Source organism: Leptosomus discolor, chromosome 5, assembly GCF_034619465.1.
Source record: "Leptosomus discolor isolate bLepDis1 chromosome 5, bLepDis1.hap2, whole genome shotgun sequence".
Classification (NCBI taxonomy): Eukaryota; Metazoa; Chordata; class Aves; order Leptosomiformes; family Leptosomidae; genus Leptosomus; species Leptosomus discolor.
In genome coordinates, this window is record NC_141395.1 from 68,392,765 (window position 1) to 68,408,651 (window position 15,887).

Here is a 15,887-nt window from a genome sequence, read left to right on the forward strand (position 1 = left end):
TTTTCTTTCCCATGGATTTCTACTTTGCCTTTTGCTGCAAGCTGCCAATACTATTTAAAAAGACAGAACAAAAATAAAACTCAGAAATCTCCCTTAATTACTAATGCATTGTCAAAATTTTAATTTTTTTTTTCATAAGATGTACTTTCTTCCTGATGTTCAAAGAGCAAGGAAAGAAAATTTGTCTTGTAAAAAAAAGTCCAGAGAGTTTTGTTTAGAGCATGGAGCAAAACATGGAGCTCCCAAAGGGGGAGCCTGCACCCTGGAGGGTCAGAGCAGCTATTTCCCTTTCCAGGGCAGCCCAGCATCATGCTCCTCCAGTTCCTTCTGTTTATTGAGTCAAAGGCAAGTCATAGGAAATATGCATTTTTCACCCATCTATGAGAATGAAGCAGCATTAATTGTATCACTGTTTTAATTATATACAGCTTCAAGGCTGCGGCCTATCTGAAAGCTTTTGAAAATTCAGCTATTTTTATGACAGAGTTGGGGATGCAATTAACTTCCTAGGGCTAACAAGTCATCGTACATCGGCAAGCCACGGTAGATGAGAACCTGATATTTGTTACTGGAACTTGACTGCGTATCTGAGCCCTTGGATGCCTAAAAGTAAGCGTCAGTGTTGTGTGTCTTGCTATATTACAAAATATGTTGTTGTGGGAAAGTTAAACCCTTCAGATTCACCTGATTAAGAAAGGGCACCTCTAATGTAGCAGGTACATTTGAGAGAGCCACTCCAGTCTTTTGTAAACAGTGGAGAGTTAGTGTGGTCAATGGGGGCAAAGTGGGATTAATCTCATCCTAACCTAAACACCTGCAAATGGCAAGGCACCCCGTCCTAGTCTGCAGTGATAATCTTGATGAGATCTTAACTGATGGTCATGAAAGCTGAGACTCCTTGCACTCCTCTGGACACCTACCTTCCAAACTCGGAGAAAATTTCTTCACTTTCATTTTGTCTGCTGGTGTTCTCCATGGTAAAACTTAAATTAGGTCTAGACATTTATTTTGTTTGAACATGTTATCTGTACAATCATGGATTTCACCCATTTTCTACTGTTGGTATGTGTAAATTGTTCATGTCTAGCCTGTGCTGAATTTGTTTTTCATTTACTCATGGTAATATGTGTTTATGTTTTTAGTAAAATCTCTTGCTGCTTGTGATTGGAGACTCCCCAGTGAGGCAAAGCTGCTAACAGCTCTCACCTTTAATCAAATTAGGAACATAAGATTCTAACACATTGTCAAGAAAAAAACAGTGAAGCAAATTAAAAAAATAAAAAGTAACAAAACTGTGAAGAGGAAGTGAAATTCTAACTTCACACTGAATGACGAAGATCATGAATTTATTAATGAAAGCACAAGGATCATATTCAGGCATCATGCTATAAATGCTAAGAGGGCACAAGACATACTGCAATGAGAGAGAAAACAGTTACACGACTGAGCAGAACATTTCTTTAATATGGCATGTTAAAGGAACAATTTTAGTTTTGCTAGAATTCACAAATTTAAAAGTATATATATAAATATATATAATATATATATATATCCTCTACCATATATTTCCTCCTTCCTTCCTGCTGGAACAGCCGATTTCTTCTTTACATTTTCTGTTGCAGCAGTGGTTGGGCTTTTCCTTTTCACTTGCTCTGGCAGTTGCCATCCCACCCTCATCTCAGCACTGAGCGCACATAGTGATTACATATGTCTATTGCAAATGATCATTTTCCCTTCTGCCTCCCAGCTACAAATTCCCATCACAGTGTACCCCTCTTTAAATCTCTTCTTTATTGAGTTTCATCAGCATAAGGCCATTGTTAATACATCTGTTTGAAATAAAAAATAATTTCCCTGTGTCTGCCACCTCCTCTCTACTACAGAGTCTCACCCGATCCCAGGTTCCAGCCGTGATTAACTGGCATGCATGTGTTTCAAATAAAAGCTATCTTCTCTTCACACACACCCCCTCCCTCTCCCAGCTGCAGACTTCCCTACTGCGTTATCCTCATTTGTAACTCTTCTGCCTTGTTTTCAGCCATGCTGTCTCATCGGTGTCTCCCCTGTTCTTAATATTTGCTCATGGATGGGTTTAGTATCTTCCTGTCAAAGAAAAGGCTCTTAAAAAGATAACTAAATATCCCAGTCTTCATTTTACACAGGGAAATTAAAGTCTTCAGAGTTGGAGAAATTTGCTGCCTGCTCCAGAGGGGGCACAGTGGGCTTGGGAGTGGACCAGATTCTCGATGGGTGTAAAATGAAGCTGGAAATCAAGATCTTTGGGCTAATGAGCATGTGCCTTTGTGCTGGGTTGCTCTTCTTCCCTTTTCAAAGATATTACTCTTTTCAGAGATAAGCATCTTTGGGAAGAATGACTTACCTGTGGTTTATATATTAGATTTACAGCGGGTTAGGGAAGTGGTGGGTTTCAGACCTACAGGCACATCCTTTCATCTGTGCCTGTTATTAAATGGACAGAGATAGTCTTAAATTTGTGAGATATTAGGCCACGGGCCCATCCTTGCTCCCATCTGCACAGCAGATGGCTTGTGCATGTCCCTAGTTTAACCCAGTGGGGCTCTGGGTAATTACCCTGGCTGCTCATGCCTGTTACTACAACTATTCACACCCAAACTATGTTTTGGTCTACTATGCAAACGCTCTCAACATTGAACTACTTTCATTTCCTTTGGCTACATTGCTATGGACATAACCAGAACATGGCAGTGCAGAGACTCCTTACATTTCCCCATGTTTATGTTGTATCCCATAGTTGGTATAGCCAACCCCAGCTACTTAAAAATTGTGAGTTGTCCTCCAAAGCATTACCAACTCAAAAGAATTATCAAGCATTTGGGCTTGTTTGTCTGACTTCTTACCTCTTGAGTCAAGATTTTCAGTTTCTTCTATGTCTGTAGTGACTAGAAATGTAAATATTTTTATTCTTTTTGTAATTGAAAGCTAAATTCCAATTTAATCTCTTGTTTTGGGAAGGCAGTGCTTTAGGAAGGCATCACATCCATTGTCATGCTCTCACTTAAATACTTAGAAGAGTTGAGAATGTGTTGCAAGACCAAACTCCAAAGGAAAATTTGTGTACGTACACCAGATAACGTTCCACCAAAGGTGAAAGTTGCTGGTCATTTGTCACTTGCTAAATGTAACTTCCTGTAAATGACAGTGAAGAAAACCATTCAGAACTTGGTGTTACTTTCTTTCTAAAACTTTATTTTGAACAAAAATGTCTACAATATTGACAAGTGTTGCATGTCTTTAATAATTTCATTATCATAAAATAAGCTTATTTAATTTTAAAATAATTTCCCACAACAGAAAAAGGACTGCAGGAAGGACAGTTAACATAAAATAGATAGACATCTAGAAGCATAGTATCAGAGTATATTGGTAGAAGTGTATGTGGGTTTCCTGATTTTGATTTTATTTTATTTATGACATTTGTGATTGACAGACTCACAAGAATTAAAATATTTAAATGTTAAGTTGAATTTAGAGACAATTTATTTGACCTCACCAAAAAATGGAGTAACTTAGATTATTACCTTGGATATAATAAAATTCCTTACTTGGAGAGGTTAAAATGAGATAATTAGCCCAACTTTCATATAAAGCTGCAATCTCCAGCCTATGACACACTGGACATTTATTTCCTGTAGGACCATCCTCACATTGCTTGTTCACCAAGAAGCAGAGAAGTTAAAGGCTGGCAGGAAGAGTAAGGTGAGGTGCATCTGCTCAGCCCAGACCTCTCAAACCTGTTTTACTGAAAGCCTGAGACAATCCCAGGTAGCAACGATAAATGTCTGGCACCATCAGCACATGCAAACTGGTTCAGACTGCGGGTCTAAAGAAATGGAAACAGCCGTTGTCTTTATGGCATCAACTTAGAAAACCAAAAAAAAAGTAGCAACAGTAGGGTACCTCCCTTTTTTAAAAAAAAAAAGAAAAAGAAAAAGAGAAAGTGCTCTTGGGAAAGTGGAACTTTGCTTCCACAATTATAAAAAAGGAGTATCTTAAATGTGGGACCTAACTTGAACACTCTTTAGGCTGGATCTGTCCCTATGGCCTGAACCAAACTGGATACTGATAAACCATATTTGCCTGAAGAAGCAGAACTGGACTTACCTTTCTCACTCCTCCACAATCTACTCTGTTGACCTAAAATGCCAAAGTTTTCTCTGAGGGCATATTATAATGGAAGAGAGAAAAAATCAAAACCTAGGATTTTTTGTCCTTGTTCTTCGATTAAAAGGGGTTAGACAAGAACAAATGATAGGTGATCTCTACACTATTGATGAGTTTAACACAATCCACTTCTGGGTAACGTGATTTTCAAGGTGTTGGCCAAGATGAACAGTATAATCTTAGGTGCAAACTAAGAAATAGGATCCAAGTTAATACTGACTTTTCCCTTTGCTGTTGTAAAGTAAGGGAAAGTGTCATTTTCCTGTTCCACCTTGTGTTCTGCAGATTCTTGAAGTTCTTTTCAGGCACAATGAGCGTTGCGAGGGTGTCTTCTACAAACAAGCGTCTTTTTTGGATCTTGCTCTGATGTACAACCTTCTCATGCAATTAGCAAAAGCGTTCAGTCCCAGTACTGGTTCTTGGCTCCCTGTCCATCCATCCTTCCAGGGCAGAGATGTAGGCAGAAGAGTGTGCAGTCAGCAGCACAGGTTCCTACCTTCCTGGCCCTGAAATGTCCAGAATAACACAGATGCAGACACAGGAACTTGCTGAATTGTGGCTTTAGAGGAAAATGTGATTGGAAATCTTACCCTTCCATGCAAAACACATATTTGTCTGCACGTGCATGTGTGCACATTTCCTCAGCTCTGCTTATAAAACCAGCACTTGTGAGTGAGCTCCTCAGAGCTCTCTTTGTAACGCTATAGAAGAGAAAATTGTGGGTTTGGCTCATTTGTTGTTCAAAGAATTGTTAACTGCTTTGCAGCTGCAAGGCTGAACATTTTTCTGACTTGTGCCTCTGCAAGGACAGAATGCTTCTTGGGATCCAATCAAAAGACAAGAAAGAAAAGCAAGACTTACAGAAGTTAGAATTTGCCTCTAACCAGCTTTTATTTTTTACTGCTGGAAGTGGCACATCAGCAGGAACCAAAAATAACACAATCATGCAGTCTGACTTTGAAACCCCAGCAGAATTTGCAGGCCTGATGGTAGAAGTGCTTTATCTCAAATCACTGCTCATAACATTTCCTCATTGGTTCTGCAGTAGAATTATGAGAAGTAAATATGTGCACGCATGCACATCTGTGCACCATGTAGGATGTGCACTACAGGCTTTGCACGATTGGCACACATTTAGCAGATACCAACAGCTTCCTCTTCACAAGTCTAATGACGGCCTTGTCTTTTGTATTCAAACCATAATTGTTAATGTGCTAAAGAGCTATGCCTTTAAACTCGGAGGCATGTATATTTTCATACTGAGCCCTATATTTGATTCCTCTCCAGTTAGTTCACATACATGCAGCCGGTTTCATGGCTAGATTCTCTCCTCTCCAGTGAAGTGGAAATATTTTACAGAATTTTTCTCACAGTTGAGCTGTTCATGTGTGTTCTTCAAAATATGTGCTCTCTGTCTGGATCTGCTGATAACCAATAGGGGTTGAAGTGTTGCTGAAGCCTTTCTGCAACTAGAATTCCTCTACCAATCTGCCTGTTTTCTTTGAACGAGTATTTTGCTGCCATTTTTCTTAAAATTGACCAATGATTCAAAAGTTAGCTGTGGGAACAGACACACACACTCAGAAAATGATCAGGTAAGGAATTTGGGAGACCGGACTAAAATTATGTGATATCTCAGTATGCTACATGCACATCCTTCTTCCTGCATGGTAGCAGCTGTTCTACTCTCTGCACTAGGATCATTCAAGTTATGTGCATATAGCCATCAACAACACAACCATTTGGAAGTAATATTTCTGAATCATGGAATCATTCAGGTTGGAAAAGACCTTTAAGATCATCGAGTCCAACTGTTAACCTTTTACACAATACAGTGCAGGATTTCCTCATACTTTTATGTCTTGTTGCAATAGATCCATTTTACTAGTTTCAAATCTTCTGTGGTCAAAAGCTAGGCAATTCTCACTCATACTTGTTACAAGGTGTCTTTGGGCCATTTCACAGTCAGGAGGTCTAATGAGTCTTAGAAATCACTTCACCTTTCTCAATCTGTTTAAAAGTTAGACTTCTAATCCAAGGTAATCATCAAGTTTTACTCTATAGTTAGTAAATAAATACTTCCAGGAGAGTCACTCATCTTAAGAGAAACAAGTAGTGCTATGAGTATACAGTGGTCCGTTTTCAGATCAGTCAGTACCAGCTCTGTCTCTCCACTGGCTGGAGAGAAAACCTAGATAGGCAGAATTAGTTGAGATGAAATCTGGACCTTGCTGACTTCACTGGGAATTGCTCACAACCTCTAGAGGCAAAGTTATGCCCCCAAGTAACTAGAGAGTCCACAATGTTGAACTGCTTGGTGATTGTGTGATGCAGATATGTAACCTCTAGTGGCTATGATATGACCATGGCAAATTCCTTTCTGTTAGTGAGACAAATGAGGTTTTAAAATAGATAGAAACCAAATATTCTTTTCATATGGTCTAGTCTTTTGTCTTCCAGTTAGAAGATTAGGGGGGTTATGGTATTGCTTCATTGCTGCAATCACAGAGGCTTCCTTTGGTCTGCATTGCTGCTCTCCAAACCACTACCAGAGGTGGGCCAATAACATCATCTTAATAGAAGGAATTAGTGTGTCAAAACTGATCTTGCCTTGTTTCTCGGTATGTTACTACGTGCTGACAAGTAACAAACTGCACAGAAAACATAGTCTTAATGTTCTCTAAAAAGGACTGCTGAAATATTTGACAAGCTTCAGTCAAACCAAGCTGTTTTCTTCGTTTTGAAGCCAACTTGCCAAGCAATCTTTCAACACTTTGTGGTATTCTATGTAGGATTCTTAAGTGTATGAAAGTATAAAGTTCAATGTTAAGTTGTACCAGTCCTCTCTGTTATGTTGCTGTAACAACACAAAATGTTGAAGTTCTCAGCTTTTCATTCACTCGTCAGAGTAGCTTCTCTGCCATAGCTGTGCAGTGTAGATATAGATATGGCAGATATTAGATATGCCAGTTATAAGGCAGTGCCAACGTAGTGTACTTTACATATATTTATCATGCATCTTTTAATAGCTCACTTCTGTTCTAATCATTCATTTTTCCAAATACTTTCAAACAACTGTAATGGTTTAGGTTTTGTTCTTGTTTTTCTGAATAGCCTGCTTCTTTTCCTCAAGGTTCAACAGGCTCAGTTATATACAGTTTGTAATCTGATATCTGTTGTGTCTTGAAACACTGTGAGAAATTTCTAAACACTCTTAATAGCACAAACCAAAGGTCCTAGCTCCAGTGAGCAGGATGAGCTGTTACTGTGTTCAGCTTATCAAAACCAGGGTTCATGTCTCTCCCACCTTTTATTGCAAAACATACAGGCTTCCAAGGCCTCAGCCTGCCTGCCCACCCCACATGCAGTCCCCAGATCGCTTGTGTCCCCCCTACTCCCTCATTTTCTCTCCCTTCACTGCATTTCTACCCTCTTCTGTCCCATGTGATACCCCAGCAGCCCCTTCCCACCACAATACGAGAGGTCTCCTGATGCCATTCACCTACCTTTTCCAAAGGCAGACATCCTTTTCCAGAGGACAAAATTCATAACATTTTATGTGGAATAGCTCTTCCTACAGAATAAACCAGCTATCTAGATCTCACTCTTCTCCTTAGGAAAGCAAACAAATTTAACAATTGGTGCTAGGGGAAACAGGGTTACACGGATAGTTTATATCTTTGCAAATAAATTTTGTACCACCCAGGACTAAACAAAAGAGAGCCCGGGCTTACTAGCACATCACTACATCACTCTTCTGGGCCTCACAGCTTCTATCCAAAAATTGTGTTTCGTAAGGGAAATAAACAGCTTTCACTGCCCACCTCTAAGATTATAATTTTCTCTCAGACAATTTTCTGCTGTGATGTTGACATCAGTTCTCTTGTTCTCCAAAATGAGGTGAAAAGAATTATCAGCAAAGCTGTTGAAATCTAAGATTTCTAAAATTGCTTCTTAATATTCCTCATGCTTTTGAAACACATCCATGCTATGCTTTAGTAGCTTGAATTTAGAAATAGCAGATAGATTGCTCTCACTCTCACCTCTTGCAACTCAGGAAACCCTACAGCACCCAAACTGGCAAGCTCCCTAAAACCTGACTAGTTGCACAGATGGGACAACGTGGCCATGTCTGAGCAGGGTGGTGTGAAGGTCTTGTTGGGCTTTCTAATTTGCTTGTACCCAGATGTTGTTTCTTGCCCTTTATTCAGTCTTGCTTCAGGGGTGGTGGCAGTGGTGGTAGTGGGGTGTTAAGGATTGTCCTTTTTGACCCATTTGTAGAGCATCTGCCATCACATGGCCCAGAGCCACAACTGAGGGACAACTCCATTGCATGGCTAAACAGAAATTGGATTAGAAATCTGGAAATCCAAGTCCCTTTGAGCCCTTTTCTGTGCAGAAAGTTCTCACCAAATGGTTATGGGTTGTGTTCTTTTTTGACATGAGTTCAAGCGAGGCGGGTCGAGGGGATGGGTGATGCTGAGACAAAGCCCATGACTGCTCAGCAACAGGAATAAGGAGGAACTTCTCTTTGTGGTCCTGACTGTTACAGCTACTTTTGGCTTCTTACAGCTCAATGGAAACGTCTATTTTTAATCACAATAGTTGGATTAGTTTTCACTGATGTCATAGGAGGTGTCCCAAAGATCTCCCCACTGCATAAATATGTCTGTTGGTTCACACTGAAAGTAGAGAGAAGCTGCAAACACAGGAAATAATTCTGACTTACATTACCACTGATGTGAGCACTTTCTCCATCACTATTTATAATTCTTGCCGGTAATTCTTAAATTATTTTGATCTGTGATAAAAATACTCCACCACACCTGAGGAAGCCCTAATGTCTCCATATTTTCTGCAACATCTGACTGCATTGTTCTGCTGTCAGAAATTAGTCTGCTAGCACTAACCAGTTCAGAGATCTTACAGATAAAGGCTATTTATTAATTTCAGTGGAGTACTCAAACACCAAGTCCTAAGACCTGGTGTTCAGTCCCAAGGTCTCAAGTGCTACGTATTTTTCTGGGATGCAAAATTATGTGTATTAGCTGCGATGGAATCTCCTAAGTGGTGTCATTGTGGCCAAGAACGCAGAAGCGCTTGCAATTTGTCAATAGGTAACATGGAAGGTGAAACCGACTGGTAGGAAAGGAGATACACATATTTTACTTTTTTCCCTATAGCACAGTCCTAAAATGTTTTTTAAAAAGCCATGTCCAATGCTAAGAATAAAAGCCAAAAGCACAAGTCCTGAACTTCTAACTTGTTACTCCTTTAGGCACCTCTGAACATGTGCTAATTGCTCTCCTATTACTTCTGCAGCTAAAGGGATCAATTTTGTCCTTGCCCAGGAATGACAGCCATTAAGTGCACATGTGCCCAATGGCCTTCCAAAACACATTTAGAAATTGTGAAAAATAAACCCTTGCAGAGCAGTTATTTCTACCTATGGAGTACCCTGGAAACAGAAGATGTTTTTCTTTATATGAAGCTGTGATTTATGTAAAACTGAGGAATTGACTAATGTAAAAACGGGATGTACAACGTATTAGAAGTGAAGGCTGTAGAAGGCAAAAAGTGGCCATGTGGTGCTGTAGTGGGGATGAGGGATATACCATTATATTCAAAGAAGTCAAAAATGACCCATTCATATCCACTTGCCACAGCAGGGAGACTTTCGCTTTCCAGCAGAAGCTAGAAATAACAGCGTTCAAACCGCTGAAGCGCCAACATAAACCTTTATGGACCTCAGTGAAATGCCTCTACAGACAAGGAGGAACCATAAGTGTGTTTATTATAACTATGAGCTGCTGATGCTGATGCTGCATTGGAAGCAGAGATGGAGCACTACAGTTTTGCTTTCCAAACAAAAATACCTTAATTTATATTATAACGAGGTATCTTCTAGCAAGTTAGCTCCTGTTTGGACTGAAAATAGAAGGTCACCTTTTCCCCTGCTTCTTCCTTTTGGTGTATAGAGCTGCAATGGCTAGCCTGAAGCTATTTGAAAGGACAATATTCTAGGTAAGAGACAGCTGTGAGACAAGACTCTCAGCAGTCATGTCTGATACTGAAGTTGTCTCACAGGTAAATAGGAGCCTAGATCATAAATAATACTAACTTGTGGGCAGATGATTCTTCACCTACTGCATTTTGCAATGGGGAGTGAATGCTCCGGTTTCACAGAGGAAGCTGAAAGGCAGAGATCCTGCACGGGCTGGAGACTGTGCCCCTGCTGCAAATGCACGTGGGTGCCATGACGAGTCTGAGCAGAATTGCTGAGCCTGAAGCATCAGCCTGGCACCAACGGGCTGTACCTTGTACACACAGAAGGTGGTGACAAACGCCAGGACATTGTCTTTCCTCTATTTCCCCTTCAGGGACAGAAGGTATTTTTAGGCTTGAGGGAGGGAGGTAGCTGACAGTGCCAGGGCTGCATATTGTTGTACCTTCATAGTCGGGAGTACGGTGAGCTGCATCACGAATGTTTGCAAAAGAGTTGTCTGTGAGGCCAAAACCTCTTCATCAGCTTTTTCAGATCTGTCTCATCTAGTAAAACTTCACTCAGATGCCATTCATCTCTTTAGGGCCTCATTCTGCAAGGCATGGAGCACCATTCATGCCAGCTGGCATCCTTGAAGACGTGACTTGGAAGGCTACTACTGTCCAAATGAGAAAAATGTAGGTCGAGTATGAGATCAGTGTTCTACAGCTAAGGTGCTTGTTGACTTATCATGCAGCTTTGTTGTGCCTCAGTTTCTCCTGCTTTGTCCATGGGGAAAAAAATGTTTCTTGCCATTTCTCTGTACAATATGGTCCTTGGTTACAAGTAAAAAAAAATATTGAAAAGGACTAATGCTGTAAATTGGGGTGAAAAATGCTAGAGATTCTAGAAATAACTTGCAAAGCAGCATCTAGACAAACTGGTGTATACGCTTATCCTAAGCTTCTCTGGACATATAACTACAAAAGTCTACTAAAAATATCCTGGAATTTCTCAGGTAGAAAGTATACAGTATCAGGAAGATAAACAAAACAAAAAAAACCCACCCCAAACCCCTAAACAAAATTAAAATTAAAAAAAGAAGGAAATAGTTCAGAGTCTTCAGCAGTTTTGTGTCCTGGAAAAGTGCAGCTGTTTGCTGAACTGGGTGTTAAATAGCAAATTTGTGGAGCTGGAGTGGGGGCTGAGAGGGAGTGAGAGAGATATGGAACCAGCTCCTCCTCACCTCGATTTATCTCCTCAGCCCCAGGAGACTCTTTTTGATGTATTTTGTCATATATTATTTTATCCGATATAAATCAATGAGGAATGAGACAGATATGTGGACCTAAAAGTCTGTTCATTTAATCATCCCCTGGACACAGTCCCAGGTTGTGAACCAAATGAGATAAATACAAGGAAAACGAAAGCTGCTGAGCATATCTGTTCAAAAATTAAGTCTTTGTCTGTGAGTTGCTAATGTAAACAGTGGATTCAAGGAGAAAGAAATAATCACCATTTGCAAAGAGTTCAGAGAAGGTCTGTTGTACACAACCCCACAAAACATTGTGTTGGCGTAGCTGGTGTCTGTGTACCAAGCTCTGAGAGTGAATGAGCAGCCTTGTTTGGATGGATATTTGCTTTTATTTGTAGGTAGTTAGATCTTCTTGTCTGATTCATGGCTGTAATTCTGTCAAGCCAAAAAGCAAGGAAGTAAAGACATTTTTAGATATTGTGGGGTTTTTTTCCCCAGCATAAAGTGACTCTCACTAACAGCTCTTTTTTGTGTGTTTTAAACGCAGCTATGAACCCTCCTGGTTAAGTCTTTTCTACCAAATGCATGTGCCCTGAAGAGTTATGGCATAAACCAGAGGTTTTGCAAGGTCTAAGTGTGGCAGAAGGAGCACATAGCATAATGATGGTGACAAGTTTTCACAGAAAGTGCTGGAAGTGCTATCTAGTACTGCACGGAGACAGAGAAGACAGACTTGAAGCAAACTCATCTACACCGTGTTCTATGCATGCATATTGCTCATCTACTCACACGAAATATTGTCCAGAAATGCATCTAGTGTTTTTTGTCAGAGGCTGTGTCTGCATTAGCAGGCAGTGCCCATCAATAGCAATGGATCTGTACAGTGAAGCAGTTGGTCCTGCAGACCTGATCTCCACCCTGTACACCTTTCAGGGGGTTTACTTCAGATTAGCTCTGGACTGAACACCTGTTTGCAGCTGTAGTGCCTGACACACACGCTTCCAGTCCAGTTTCACCCAAAAGAAGGATGTTTATGCATTGGGAGACTGCTTAACATTGCGAACCAAAACACAGTAAATGGTAACAACTTGCTTCAAAAGTGCACTTCTGATCTAAACTAAAATAACCGTGTAGATGAACTGGAAAATTGACTAGTTCATTCCTAAAATGAGCTTGGGACACTCATCATCCATACAGCACAGATGTAATGTGATGATCAGAACTGAAGGAAGAAGATCAGTTTTAGGATACCTTTTCTCCAAGAACTTCAAAGGTGATTAAACACATTCTCCTATTTGTATGACTGACTCCTGTCAATCTTCAAGGACCTAGACACAAGCACTTTGGGTTCAATCATGACTTCTTCTAATTAAGGAAGAACTCGAGCTCTTTTCTGTCTTCTCTTCAACTCTTTCTGCCACACAGACCACCTCTTGATAGCTCAAAACTCTCCTAAACCCCCTGCCTTAGTTTTTTCATTGAACCTTTGAGGAAGGGAAGGAGAGGAGTGACTGATGCAATCAACTCTCCATGGAAATCATGACTATTTCCACAGAATCAAATCCCTCATGACTTCCAAAATTATTCCATGTGTTAGTGAGTACATTATCCTTAAGAGGTTCAACTTATTGTGCTTCATGGCAAAAGAGGTAAGGTGAGAACACTGAAATTTTGGAGTAACATTTGTTAACTCTACTGATAAATTTCAGAAATTTAGGTCTTGCATCTCAAAACTATGGTTCTGAACTTGCAGGAATGACCACGAGGTTAAAGAAACAGGGGTTTTACAGAATGTATATATATTTTCGGTACCCAAGGAGAAAAAAACCCCACATGGAATACAAGTATAGTGAATTTACTGTGATTTCACTCTGATTTCCTAACCAGCTGCACACTTTTATATCATCTTTGGGATTTTTCAAGAAACATCTTGCTTTTTAAGAAGTCATTTGCAAAAAAAACAGTCAGACAATTTTTCCATCTCTCTTCTTTTCTACTATTGTATTGTATTTTGAGGAATAAGCAAAAAGAAAAAAAAAAAAAAAGACGGAAAAATGTGCCAGCAAGTTATTAATCTGTCTATTGCATGTTGCCAGCAAATGGGGAGTGTCATAACTTTTTTCTAATTTAGTCACCAGCACCTTCTCTTTGCAGAAAGCACAACTGGAAAGGAAACCCCTCTGAACCTTGTCAACCTCCCAGGGCTCCTCCAGGCTCTGGAGGAGGATCTGAAGGGCTCTGCTGCAATTCTGCCAAGCTGCCGAAGTGCAAAGGTCGCTCTGCTCTCCCTTGGGACTCATCTGTCTCCGTCACGTATACAGAGGAGGCAGAGGAGTCTTTCAGCTTCAGACAAGTGGAGGGAGGCCCGCGGAAAAGCGATGTCAAAAAAAGAAAAAGCCTGAGGCCCTATTCAGAAACGGGTGCACTGGTCCAGAGGCACACAGACAGGCAGCCAGCGTTATCAAAGTGCGTCCGGTTGCGTGTCTGGCAGCATGTTTATATGGGCCATGATGCTGGGTGTGCTGTCTGTGCACTGTGCGTGCAAAAATGGTTTCTTTGTCTTGGTCCCTTTCTGCTTCTTTCATTGAGGAAACCCCATCACCCTGTGCAATTCTCCTACCCTTCAACAATCTGTTCTCACAGTGCCAGAGGCTGTGATTGCTGGTAGTATCTAAACAGGGGCAGGTTTAGCCCCAGTCATGGGCAGTGCAGACAGTCTTGCATGGATCAGAAATGCCTTGGCTAGATAACGTTATCTGAATGGGGTTGTTACTGCAACCACTAGAAAGGTATTTCCTTACTGACGAAGTGTCAGAAAACACTGCGGTTCTTCTCCCTTCTCCTGAATACACAAGCCTAAAGACATTCTGGGCTGCTTTACTGTGTTTGAATACATTTGTCATTTATTCCCCCAATATAAGCTTTCACACAGCAGGTATGACGACTGTTTATTTTTATTTTTATTTTTAATTTATTTTTTGTGTTCTGCAGAAAATATGGAGAGATACCTATCCCAAACCTAAGACTTACAGACCATCTTCAAATTACAGAATCATAGAATCGTAGAATCATTCAGCTTGGAAATGACCTTTAAGACCATTGAATACCAACCTTTAACCTAACACTGCCAAGTCCACCACTAAACCATATCCCTAAGTGCCACATCTACATGTCTTTTAAATACCTTCAGGGATGGTGACTCCACCACTTCCCTGGGCAGCCTGTTCCAGTGCTCAACAACCCTTTCAGTGAAGAAAGTTTTCCTAGTATCCAACCTAAACCTCCCCTGGTGCAACTTGAGGCCATTTCCTCTTGTCTTATCGCTTGTAATTTGGGAAAAGAGATCAACCCCCACCTCACTACAACCTTCTCTCAGGTAGTTGTAGAGAGCCATAAGGTCTCCCCTCAGCCTCCTCTTCTCCAGGCTAAACAACCCCAGTTCCCTCAGCCGCTCCTCATCAGACCTGTTCTCCAGACCCGTCACCAGCTTCATTGCCCTTCTCTGGACACGCTCCAACGCCTCAATGTCCTTCTTACAGTGAGGTGCCCAAAACTGCACACAGGATTTGAGGTACGGCCTCACCAGTGCTGAATACAAGGGGATGATCATTCCCCTAGTCCTGCATTTGGTTTTGTCTGAAATTGTATAACTGCTTTTTCCATCAATCTCTCTTCAAGCTCTGGAGCTAGAGTTCATGTTTTATGAAACTCAAGAGATTCCTCTAACCCTTGACTGGAAGACCTAAACATACATCCATAATGTTCTCACGAGGAAGGGCTGTTTCCCTAGTAGGACACACAAGACAAGTTATTAAACTTGATGTAGCTGCCTGCGTGGGCATCAGATAGAACTGCAGAAGTAAAAAAGTGGACTTGACTTGGCAAAAATGTGTGTGGCCTCCAGAATGTTTACATTCATATATGGCCATATAAATCACGGAGCTACGAATGCCATGTGTCATTGTTCTCAATCCTTGGAAAAAGATACTGGATCAACTAATAAAATGCATTTTCCGTTTCAATAAACTTTATTCCCTTATTTATCATGTCCTGAAGCAAGATTTCTTGCATTTTGAAGGAAAAAGCACCAATTTCTTGAAAAGAAACTCAAAGGCTTTTCATGCAGTTTGAATCTTTTCTTATTGTTTAAATAGAGACAAAATAAACAGCTGCTTGCGCTTTTAAGTTGTGCAAGAACTCTGGGTAATAAAATGCTATGGATCTGCTTGCAGCTATCAAAAATACCCCTATTAATTCTCCATTCGGAAAATAGCAAGGAAAATACCCTGTTCCTCTTTCTGGTAAGCCACATCCCTTCACTAAAATAGTGCTGACAAGATGTTTGTTTGAGCTGCATCTGAAATCAGAGAACAACAGTTTTGAGGAGTATTTTTATGTTTGTAATAAAAGGTCTCTTCTAAAACCAAAAAATTACTTAAACATGCA